A 12,376-nucleotide genomic window follows, 5' to 3' on the forward strand; every position below is an offset into this window, starting at 1 on the left:
CTGGCTTTCTGATTGGAAGTTGGAGAGTTTGGTTTGTAGGTTTGCCGTTTTTCATGGTGTAAATGCTCTCACCATGGTCATATTCAAGCTACCAATGTAACGTCACTGCAGGCAGAACGGGGAAGAGATGTGCACTGTCTCTGGCTCTCATGGGTTTACCTGAGCTGGGTCCGCCTCCACACTGTGAGACATTCTGGCACAAGAACACAAGAGACAGGAGCAAGCATGTTTCCTGAAGATTCATAGTAGTGCTAAAAACATAAAGCTAACTAAATATCAATCAATAGAAAGATGAGTTTATAAACCATGATAAGTTACATGAAGGCTATACTTCAGTTAAAAATGATGAGCTATTTCTGCATATATTCCTATAGAACTGTATGCATGTTGATTAGTTCTCAAAACGTAATATGGAATGATACAAACAAATTACACAACAATGTTATTATATCATTCTGGAATAATATAAAACACCTACAGTAAGAGTAGATAATTTAAATTGTATATGGAATGAGAGGCTACATACATATAAAAAAATGTAATGGAAGCCTAGATTTCAAAATTATACATGCCTTTGGGGTGTGGGGGGAAATAATGGTATAGGGATAAGATGTGATGATTAAAAGCTGTACTAGTAATATCTGTAATATTACTTCTTTTCTCATGGTATTTACTTGCCTCTGAACTTTGTGTGGAAAAACACTAAAAAGATTCTTTCTTTCTTTCTTTCTTTCTTTCTTTCTTTCTTTCTTTCTTCTTTCTTTCTTTCTTTCTTTCTCTTTCTTTCCCACTTTTAACACTTCAATTATTGAACATATAATACATCATTAGTTACAGATGTGGTGTTCAATAATTTATCAGTTGCATATAACACCTAGTGCTCATCACATCATGTGCCATCCTTAATGTCCATCACCCAATTACCCCCTCCCCTTCCCACCAAAATGTTCCTATTTCCTTCAACTACAATTTCGTTAGTTGAAACTGTATCATTCTTAATAGCAGCTTTCCTGGAATCAAAGGGGCATTTTCAGATTAAATACGTCAATTTTAAGACATCTCAGTTTAAGAAATAGTAAAATATTTATTCAGGCATGTTCAAAATGAAGGAATATGGTAATTCAGCTGACAGGTTTAGCAGCTGTCAGGCATACAATTTCATTACTTTTTGATAAAGGTTGATTTCAAAAAAACAATTCAGTAGTTGTTAACGAATCTGGAGGTATGTTAACCACTCTACATTTGAGATAAAGATCAGTGATTGTTAAATATCTTGTATGTACACGGGACCTGGGGGTGACATGAAGATATATAACAGAGTCCTCCAGGAACAGCCAATCTCAACCACTTGGACTATAGGCAGCAAAACAGGAGTAAGTAAAAACGCCTCCAAGTGCCAAATCCCACGTGCTTCGTTATAGGATGTGTGCCTCTTACAATAAAACTGCATGCAAAATAAGGGAGAAGCAATGATGGCCCGTGACAGCCATGAGAAATGACAGCAGCTGGGAGACAGCACTGTAAAACCCAGCAGCCGGAGCTATTTAGCACAAGGGCGAATGATCCTCCATGGCATAAGGACTCTGGAAACTCTCAAAAGTACAAAATCTATTTATGTGTCTGTTTCTTGCTTACTTGTTTCACATAGCACAGCACAATTACCAATGTTTCTAATGTTGCCCTAGAATCATCAAGAAAATGCAATTTTTTTCCAGTATGCTCACAGATGCAAGATTTAGAAATATTTTTCTAAAATCTTTGCTTACTATGGAGCACTCTGAAAAAGCCAGGGAAATGAGACATCATTTTATTTTAAAAGAGAGGTCATATTTAAAAGTATTTTATGCCATCCCGAGACCTTCCAAGAAGTAGGCATTTTCTCAACAGGTGATGTTACATTTTCCCCACAAAATTTCACTTTCTTCAAAGAATTTTCATCTTAGTCTTGTAATCCTTTTTTCGGGTAGGAGATGCTGGGATGACTAGCCCCCAAATCATCTTGAGATGACTTGCCTGATGGCTACACGGAAAGTCTCTGCAAGAGCCAGAAATGAAGTCCATAGTTCCTGAAGACTAGCTGCCTTTCTTCTTGCTACACTCTGTCAAAAGGCAACAAAGGTATGTAGACGTCTTTTAGGAGAGGAAGTCTGTTTGATCAAGTCTGAAAAATGTGTCAACAGAGTTTCCCTTTATGCCAATATTTGGGAAGTTGACACTGCTATAGGGAGTGCACAGGAACAGGATGCTGGTTGGTGAGTGGAGTCTGCCTGGAAAAACTGGAAAGTCATCATGGCATAAAAATACAATATCCTGAGAAAAATTTAAAAAATCTCCAATGTAGTTAATCATTCAGTCCTTAGAGAGGAAAAATGTGACAGGTATAGCATAAAAAAGAAAGAAATGGAATTCTTGGAAGCCTACAATCAATTCGAAATTTCCTTCTTGGGAAGCATGGTAAGATTGAGGTAGGCTTGCTAGATTCCTAAATGGAACAGCTGGGACATGTATTTCAAAACTATTCCTTGTTTATCTAAAATTCAAATGTATCTGCTATTGGGGTAGGATTGCTGGAGAAAACACAGGACTCTCAAATAGAACAGTTGGGACATTTACTTTGAAATTATCCCTTGAAATTCAAATTTATTCAGGCATCTCCTACTGTTATTTGCCAAATCTGGGTATCTTAAGTTAGGGATTTACCCCTCTCACAGCATCAACAATAACAGTAGCATGCTTAATTGGCAAAATAAAGAGGCTTGCGAGAGAAATCCCTGTAGTCTCCTGATGAAAGATGGTAGGAAGGACAAAACCATCTGTGTCTTCTTCTTCATCCTTTGATGTAGAAAGTTCTTGTGCCAACTGAATTCCAGAAAACGTTGGCTTTTGCCTGCTCTGTGCTCCTTCCCTGCTCTGATATGTCAGAATTTCTCTCTGCTAATCATTCTACCTTTAATGAAATAATCTGTCCTTTTGGATGCCTAAGAAACTTCCACAGCCTTGTCAAACAGTGAAATATTTCAAAGTCTGAGACTGCCATTTGCTTTTCTTAGCAGAACAATTACAGCCATTCTGTCTTCCATAATATATGTGTAAATTTGCATTTATATATAAAGTAGCCTATATATTTATATTTATGTATTCATATATCCCTTACTCAGAATTATGCTTTCAATATTCATTAGGAAAATGTTAATCTTGGAGCATAAATTTATCCAGCAGCTACTATACGGCTAACTTTGGGGGCATGGCGATAACATAGGCATGTTGCCTGCTGTCATAGAATTTATAGCCTCCTGGAGTGGCGTTGGGCCATATACAGACTTTAATGTGTGATTAATAATACGAGAGGGGAGTTCAAGATATTTTTGGTTCAAAAGGCATTTGGACCTTCCATATGAGTAAAATACCTTTTTTAAGGATTTATTTTGACTAGCAGATAATGAGCTTTTAAACATTCATCCTTTGTGGCTCTAGGAAGAAATCTCTAATACAGGGCAGTGGGAATTCTAAGTACAAGTCAATATCTTGCAGTCATATGGGGATCCTATTTGGGTGTTTTTTGTTTGAACTGAAAATCATCTATTAGATTATTAATAAAATTATTTTAGGAATTAAGACAAGTATGGTAGCAAATTGCTTTCTTCTTTGTAATTTTGCAAAAGGAAAGCGAAGCCAGAAATGAAAATCCAGTTATGATTGAAAAGAAAGCAATTTCACTAAAAAGGCCTAGTTTTAAGCTATTGGCCTCCAAAGGTGAAGCATATGTGTCCAGGTGTGCTCTAGGGGGATAAAGAGATACTTGGAAGTTATAGGATGCTAATGTTATTTACGCTGCTTGGTAGGCTTATCTTGCATGGGGATTTTCCTCCATGATAGCACAGTGATCCCTTAGAGTGGAGAGGGAAGTAAGATTAAGGAAATGATATCTTGGCACTAGAGTTAAGTAAAATATATCTGTAACCAGAGTTCTGAATAGCATTTGGTACATTCATGAGCAATACGTTGGGAGTCCAGCTCACCTTAGCATGTAACTATGAATCACTCTATCCAAGAATCTCTTTTTTTTAAACCAATAAAACAAGAAAGTTTGCCGGTGATTGCTGGAAGTCTGAGTCACACTACTGTGTATATCTCCAATAGCTTCCTCACAGTTGACTTCTGCTGAAAAGAAACCAGAGGTCCGCGCGACGTACCACATCCAGAAATGCAGCTTAGCTTTCATATGACCTTGTTAGGTTGAAACTATTTTAGTTCCTTTCCAATTGTTAAAAAGAGTTATGTTGTCATTTCTGTACTAGACTCTTAGAAAATGTGAAAATAACCATTAAAACAAAATGGATTTATTTATTCCTTTCCTTTGACACACCATTCTAACAACAGAGCAATATTATCTATTGTGGCAGCTTTTAATTGCAAAAGTTGATGAAGATCTGATTAATTCGAAAAAAATGTTTTTGTATCTCTTAACTGAAAACTAGTAAAATCCTTTGCTACACGTGTGCACACATACTCATTGTTTAATTAAAAAAAAACCCTCATTACAGGAAATCACATTCTGCAGGGTTGAAAAATAGCTTATTTTTGAGTTTGAATATTAGAAAACATTCCCTGAGGGTAAGCAGTTTTTGTTCATTTTGATCATTGCTATATCCCCAGCACATAGAACAGTGACTAGCACATACTAGGCACTCAATAACCACTTGTTGAATGAAAAATGAAAATATGTACTTGGGAAAAGGAAATGGAGGGTAAATGGTCTTTCCTTCCTTCCCTTCCTTTTTCTCTTTTTCATCTGTGTATTCAATAAGTATGAAGTGAGTGACTATAGGAGTTCAACTCTGAGGCTCTAGGGATATAATAGTGAAGTAGATAAACAGCTCTGGCTTTCAGAACACCAACTACTTTAAATCACTTAAAAAAAGATTTTAATTATTTATTTGAGAAAGAAAAAGTGGGGAGGGACTAAGGGGGAGGGAGAGAAAGAAAGTATCTGAAGCAAACTCCACATTGAGCAGGGGGCCCAACGGGGGGCTTGGTCTCAGGACCCCAAGATCATGACCTGAGCTGAAACCAAGAGTTGGATGTTTAAGTGACTGAGCCACGCAGGCACCCCATAAATCACTTTTATTGGTTATGTGTCTACAAGGTTTAGGTAACTGGCATGCTGGAGATAAGAAGATTGATGGCACATAAATATGTCCCAGCACATGAGCAGAGTGTCCACTTTAAGCACCATTTAATGGACATTGCCAACAACCACTGGCAAGAACCAGGGAAATATATAAGATTATCCCAAATTATTAATTAAATGTGATTTTCTGCAATCAGTGAACAAAAGGGTTTTTCATATTTGCAAAGATATTATAATAACTTCATTACATGGAACTTTTAATTCTTCCCAATGGAATTCATTGTCCTTAACTGTTAATTGTTTCCTTGTTGTATTCAAGTCTGTTCTCATTTTAACCTCAATTCATCTGTCAAATCTCCTTTTCCTCTCCTCAAATTATAGACCCTGTATCCCCAGAAGGTTCTATTAATTGTTCCCTGAATATACTTTGCTAAATCTGCTCAAGTTTTATTGTGTAACAATTGTATGCAAAAGAATATATGTAGCATATGTATGGATGTTTCAAAGCATAGCAAATAAAATGAACACTACGATTCTCCTCCTCTCCTCCAACTTTGGGTCAGGGCATTACCACTGTGTTTGCCTATGATGTGATGGGATGCTTTTTCATTCTTGCTTCTTAAGCTTTTGCTCATGTTCTCAGTCCCTGCCTGGAATGCCTCCTGTACTCAGAACTTTACCCTTCAAAACTTTGGTCAGGTCCTACTTCCTACATAAAGCTTTTCATCACCACAGCCCATAATTTGTCTTTCCCTTCTCACAGCCCCATGGATCCTACTACTCACTGGGCATTTCAATAATGCTGCCTTTGTCATATGGTGCTTCTTCTGTGCTTTGCCTGTTAACTGATGACAAGAGCTCCACGGGAAAGGACATATCCCATGATGTCCTTGCACTGCACTTGCTAGATGCTTCAAAGTTGCCACTACCCTAGAAAATTCAATTGTCAAGATGATGATGAAGTGCATAGAACAATGAATGGGATCTCCAAACCTATGTTTAATTCTGGATCTCTGATCCCTACTAGATTTGACCATGAGCAGTGTAATTAATTTCTTTGATAATTTCTTAATCACACACACACACACACGCATGCATGTGCGTGCACACATGCAATTTCATAGAGTTGTGAAAATTAAGAGATAAGATGCCTGAAAATCCTGCAGGCATATGTATATGTACATCTGTGGATACATATGTGTGTGTGTATGGTTTTTAATGCTTGCTTATCTTAGGTGATATACCCAAGGAGGTCAAATATATTATTACTTAGCAATATATTCAAGATTTTATTAGCAACATAGAGAAATACTTGCTGTGACATATGGAACAGCCTTGAGCTTCTGAGCTCAATCATATCTTTATAATTTTTGAATTATGGATTAGTCTCATATTCTCTTAATCACGTTGGGGTGCTAGGGATCTTCATTTTGGTTTAATTGAACCACATAATTTAAATAATTAATAAGGTGAGCAAATTGAAAAGGAGGCCTGGCTCATATGGTTGCAGTTTTCAATCAGGCAACCAAAAACAACAGGGACAGAATTTTAAGGAAGCATTGAGATTAAGCACCATTTATGAGAAACACCAACTAAAGACAGATGACTTCCATATGTTACATTTATTATACGGAACGTCACTGTGTTAAAAAATAAAATTTCTTTTAAAACATCTGAGACAGAGATTGTGTTTACCTACCCACAAGTGATCATTAATATCATTCAAAAATTTTCATTTGCGTTTCAGAATCTTTGAGCTGAAATGGGCTATAGATTCTTATTCATTGCATCAGTTTTCAGATGAGGAAATCGAGATCCAGCCAGTTTTTTATGGTTTGTCCAATTAGCATTGGTCTGATTAGTGCTCAGCTTAGGCTGGATCCAAGCTCTCCTAGATCTGAACCTGGGTCCTTTTCATAAGATTCTACTGCCTTAGATTATTGGTTTTGTTTTGTTTTGTTTTGTTTTTTAGTGTAGCCATTTTCAGGTTTTTTGAAGTCATAGATTCTTTTTTGTGGATAAACAATGCGTGGAGCAACTAAAACTAACTTGCTATACTGGGTCAGTTTTGACAAGTTGGAATCTCTCATACCGTCTCCTCCCACAGCTAGTGGCAACCAAGACACGTATATGTAACTCACATAATCACATATAAGCTGTAGTCTTAATTTTAATAGTAACAGATATTAATGTATATATTTAAGGAAATTTTGAAATTTAGGGTTAATGGATAAAGTTTTTTTTTTCAATATCTGAGTAAATTTGGTCACTTAGGAAAATGAAAATCATTGCCTGAAAACTAGGCATAGCAAAGCTGGCAGTGTATGTGCTTTCTCTATACATTTGTGTTAGTGCATCTCTTTTGTAATTTAAACATTTCTATGGTTAGGTTCTTGCCAGTTATGGCAAATTGTGTCCACATTGGCAATATTTTAAAATAGCAGAAACTTCGAAGGAATATCTACAGTAACAGACAAGCTGGAAGGTTTATTTAATCTTCATTATGTGTTACTACCGTAGCCTCTCCCCAAAATTGTTGGATTTTTATGCAGTTGAAAGTGCAGCAGTCACTTGCTGCTTGACAGAGTCATTTCTTGATGGGCTGCTCCTCTGTGTTATCATGTCAGCTCCATCTTATTTGTATCTGAAGCCACTGGGAGTTGGAAGTCAACAAAGTAAGCTACACACTCTCAGGGCAGACCAGCTATGCGTAAAGATCTAATCATTACAGTTCTCTAAGCTGAAGCCTTGTACCCAGGTGCCTGGTAAAATGACAGAAGAAAGCAGATAGTGTTATGAGAGGACAATGTTGCTATGTCAGTCTGTCATCATTATTTCTCCTTTTACAACTCTTTCAAATCTTTCTTTTGTTAAGTAATCTAATCTTTACTTGGAATTCTGTATCATGTTAACTGACAGCTTTGTACTGTAAAGGAGGGAAAAATAAAAACAATAACACCAGGCCATTTTCAAGGATAGAGGATGAAAATTACTCACACAATATATGGTTTTCAATTTTGGAAAGTAGTGAGGATTCATGTTTTTATTCATTCATTAAAAAAAGAAAAACCCATTTACCGAGTACCAAGTATGTACCATCTATTGAACTAAGCCCTGGGGGTTTAAAGATATATTTAATGTGAGCCTATAGTAGAGAGGAAGAAGCACACATAATTAAAATACTTGCAATTTATCACAACTGGGGCTGTTACAGAGCAGAAAGGGCTTCTGGAGCCTCAGTATAGTCTTGGGAAGAGAGATAGTTTTAGCAAGAAGCTGATGTTTGAATAGGATCCTTAAATGTGAGAAAGACTGCTGTAACCAAAGCCATGGTCAACATTCAAGGCCAGGAAGGAAATGGTGTGCTGAGGGCTTGCAGAGTCCTCTAGGAGAAGCACTGTGACTTGATAAAGGGGTTGAGTACACCTCCTAGGTGAATGGAAGCCACAGGGATACCAACATTTTTGGGGTAGATTCAGGATTTAGATGTACATCTAGGGGGTAAAATAAATGGCCTGATATAATAAAAGTTATTGGAAGCAACCCAAGTGTCCATCAGTGGATGAATGGGTAAACAAAATGTGGTGTATATATACATTGGACTACTATTCAGCCTTAAAAATGAAGGAAATTCAAATGCATGTTACAGCATGGATCAACCATGAGGGCATTATGTTAAGAGAAATAAGACCATCACAAAAGGACAAATATTGTATGATTCTACTTATATGAAGTACTTAGAGTAGTCAAATTCATACACAGAAGGTAGAATGGTGTTTTTAAGGGGCTTTTGGGAACAGGTAGTGGGGAGTTATTAAAGGGTACAGAGTTTCAGTTGGGAAAGATGAACAGATTCTGGAGAAAGATGATGGTGATAGTAGTACCATATGAATATGCCTAATGACACTAACCTGAAGACTTAAAAATAGCTAAGATGGTAAATTTTATATTTTGTATATTTTATCATAATAAAACATTCCTTTAACCATTAAAACAAGCTAAATTCATCACAGAGGTTAACTGGACACCAGCACATGTGAGATTTACTCTTCAGGTGACTGCAGGTTCAATATGATGGTGATTAGATTGCCAGAAACAAGGCACCAGTACATAAGGTCTCCTTTGTAGGCTAATTCTAGACAGAAATAGAGGGACTATTTCTTCTGTGTCCTGCATCATGAAATCATGTCTTGTTTATTATGTTCAGTTTGGAATGTTATACTTTAAGAAGGATTTCAGCAGTGGGATTTTTTTTGTTTGTTTGTTTTTATTGTTTAGTTTTAGTTTTAAGAGCAATGAAGATTGGTTAATGGCCTGGAAACTGTGACACTTTGCGAAGAGTTGAAGAACAAATACTGTTTAGGTTAGAAAATGGAAGCTTGGGAAGTTATGTGATTGTTTTGGAAAATATACAGCATTCATTCATTCATTCATTCACTTTACAAGCATTTTTTGAAGATTTATTTTTTTAGAGAGAGAGAGAGCACAAGTGAGGGTAGAGACAGAGGGAAAGGGAGAGAGAGAATCTCAAGTAGACTCCATGCTGAGCACAGAGCCTGATGCAGGGCTTTCTCTCATGACTCTGAGATCACAACCTCAGCTGAAACAAAGAGTCAGATGCTTAACTGACTGAGTCACCCAAGTGCCCCTCTATAATCTCTTAATTGCAGAATTTCTTAAGTTTCTAACTTAAGCTGGGCTCTGGGCATGAGTCCAAGATGGAGTGGTGAGTAAGATACATGTTTTACCATGAGGATGTCAAATTCTAGTGAGGAGGCAGTGACAGATACATAAGAATGAACATGAGCCTGGTAACTGCTTCTGAAACATATGAAGATGGTACTGTGGTGCTCAGACCAGGGAGGTCAGCTCCAGAATTAGAAGGAGGGGGAGGGAGAAATTGTCCTTCCTTTAATTGTCCTTTAAGGATATGTAGGAATTTGCAAGTGGGAGAAAAATATTTCAAAACAAAGGACAGTGATCCTTGAGAGGCCTGGAGAGAAAAGAGAATTTAGGAAGAAGGAAGGTGACTACAGGCCATGAGGCTAGAAAGCAAAGTGTGTTGAAGCCTGAGAACTCCAAGGAATTGGGCACAAGTGCTGAAGCAGAGAAAGGCCTGATTAACTTCATCATTGCAAAAACACCCAGGAAGGACAAAGGTTCTGCAGAGTCAGCAAAGCATAAATTGTTGCCTCAATGTGGAGAATAGGAGTGTACAACAAAAGGTGGGACTGGACCAACCAATGTACACATAGGCAGGAAAATTGTGGTTCTGCAGAAGACTTTCCTAAGAACAAGTTGTCTGAAAAATAGGATAAATGCAACATGTAAGCTTGCTATTGTTAGTGATGTTCAAGCAGACACAGAAGAATTTCTGTGTCCTAGATGGAATTAGTAACGGTGGAGAGCAGTGGGTCTCAGTCTTGACAACACAGTTGCTGACCAACCCCAGAACAATTAGAATCTCTGAAGTGGAGCCATGGGATGTACAATTCTGAAAAAGACTCGATTGTTTTTGTAATGCATGTAATTACTGAATCACTCAGTAATTTTACACCTGAAACTAATATAATATTGCATGTCGACTATATTTCAATCAAAAAAAAAAAAGAACTGAGTTGATTTTATTTATATTTTTTTAATTTTATAAATTAATTTTATTGGTGTTCAATTTACCAACATACAGAATAACACCCAGTGCTCATCCCGTCAAGTGTCCCCCTCCGTGCCCGTCACCCATTCACCCCCACCCCCCGCCCTCCTCCCCCTCCACCACCCCTAGTTCATTTCCCAGAGTTAGAAGTCTTTATGTTCTGTCTCCCTTTCTGATATTTCTCACACATTTCTTCTCCCTTCCCTTATATTCCCTTTCACTATTATTCATATTCCCCAAATGAATGAGAACATACACTGTTTGTCCTTCTCCGGTTACTGTGGCCAAGTTCAAAAAGGGTGTTGCCTGAGTTCTCCTCTGGGATTTTGATGGAATCTTGTCTCACATTTAGATCTTTCATCTATTTTGAGTTTATCTTTGTGTATGGTGCAAGAGAGTGGTCCAGTTTCATTCTTCTGCATGTGGATGTCCAATTTTCCCAGCACCATTTATTGAAGAGACTGTCTTTCTTCCAGTGGATCGTCTTTCCTCCTTTATCGTATATTAGTTGAGCATAAAGTTCAGGGTCCACTTCTGGGTTCTCTGTTCTGTTCCATTGATCTATATGTCTGTTTTTGTGCCAGTACCACACTGTCTTGATGAACACAGCTTTGTAGTACAACCTGAAATCTGGCATTGTGATGCCCCCAGCTATGGTTTTCTTTTTTAAAATTCCCCTGGCTATTCGGGGTCTTTTCTGATTCCACACAAATCTTAAAATAATTTGTTCTAACTCTCTGAAGAAAGTCCATGGTATTTTGATAGGGATTGCATTATACGTGTAAATTGCCCTGGGTAACACTGACATTTTCACAATATTAATTCTGCCAATCCATGAGCATGGAATATTTTTCCATCATCTCTTTGTGTCTTCCTCAATTTCTTTCAGAAGTGTTCTATAGTTTTTAGGGTATATTTTGAGAACCATTTGAATGGTAAATGGTTCTCCAACCTTTTATTTTCAGGTTGTAGGTGTCCTTCTGTCTAAAATGAGTCTCTTGTAGACAGCAAATAGATGGGTCCTGCTTTTTTATCCAGTCTGAAACCCTGCGCCTTTTGATGGGGTCATTAAGCCCATTCACGTTCAGAGTTACTATTGACAGATATGAGTTTAGTGTCATCATGATATCTATTTAGTCCTTGTTTTTGTGGATTGTTCCACTGAACTTCTTCTTAAAGGGGAGTTTTAAGAGTCCCCCTTAAAATTTCTTGCAGAGCTGGTTTGGAGGTCACATATTCTTTCAGTTCCTGCCTGTCTTGGAAGCTCTTTATCTCTCCTTCCATTTTGAATGAGAGCCTTGCTGGATAAAGTATTCTTGGTTGCATGTTCTTCTCATTTAGGACCCTGAATATATCCTGCCAGCCCTTTCTGGCCTGCCACGTCTCTGTGGAGAGGTCTGCTGTTACCCTAATATTCCTCCCCATGAAAGTCAGGGACTTCTTGTCTCTTGCTGCTTTAAGGATCTTCTCTTTATCTTTGGAATTTGCAAGCTTCACTATTAGATGTCGAGGTGTTGAACGGTTTTTATTGATTTTAGGGGGGGATCTCTCTATTTCCTGGATCTGAATGCCTGTTTCCCTTCCCAGATTGG

This window comes from Nyctereutes procyonoides, unplaced genomic scaffold, assembly GCF_905146905.1.
Source record: "Nyctereutes procyonoides isolate TBG_1078 unplaced genomic scaffold, NYPRO_anot_genome, whole genome shotgun sequence".
NCBI lineage: Eukaryota > Metazoa > Chordata > Mammalia > Carnivora > Canidae > Nyctereutes > Nyctereutes procyonoides.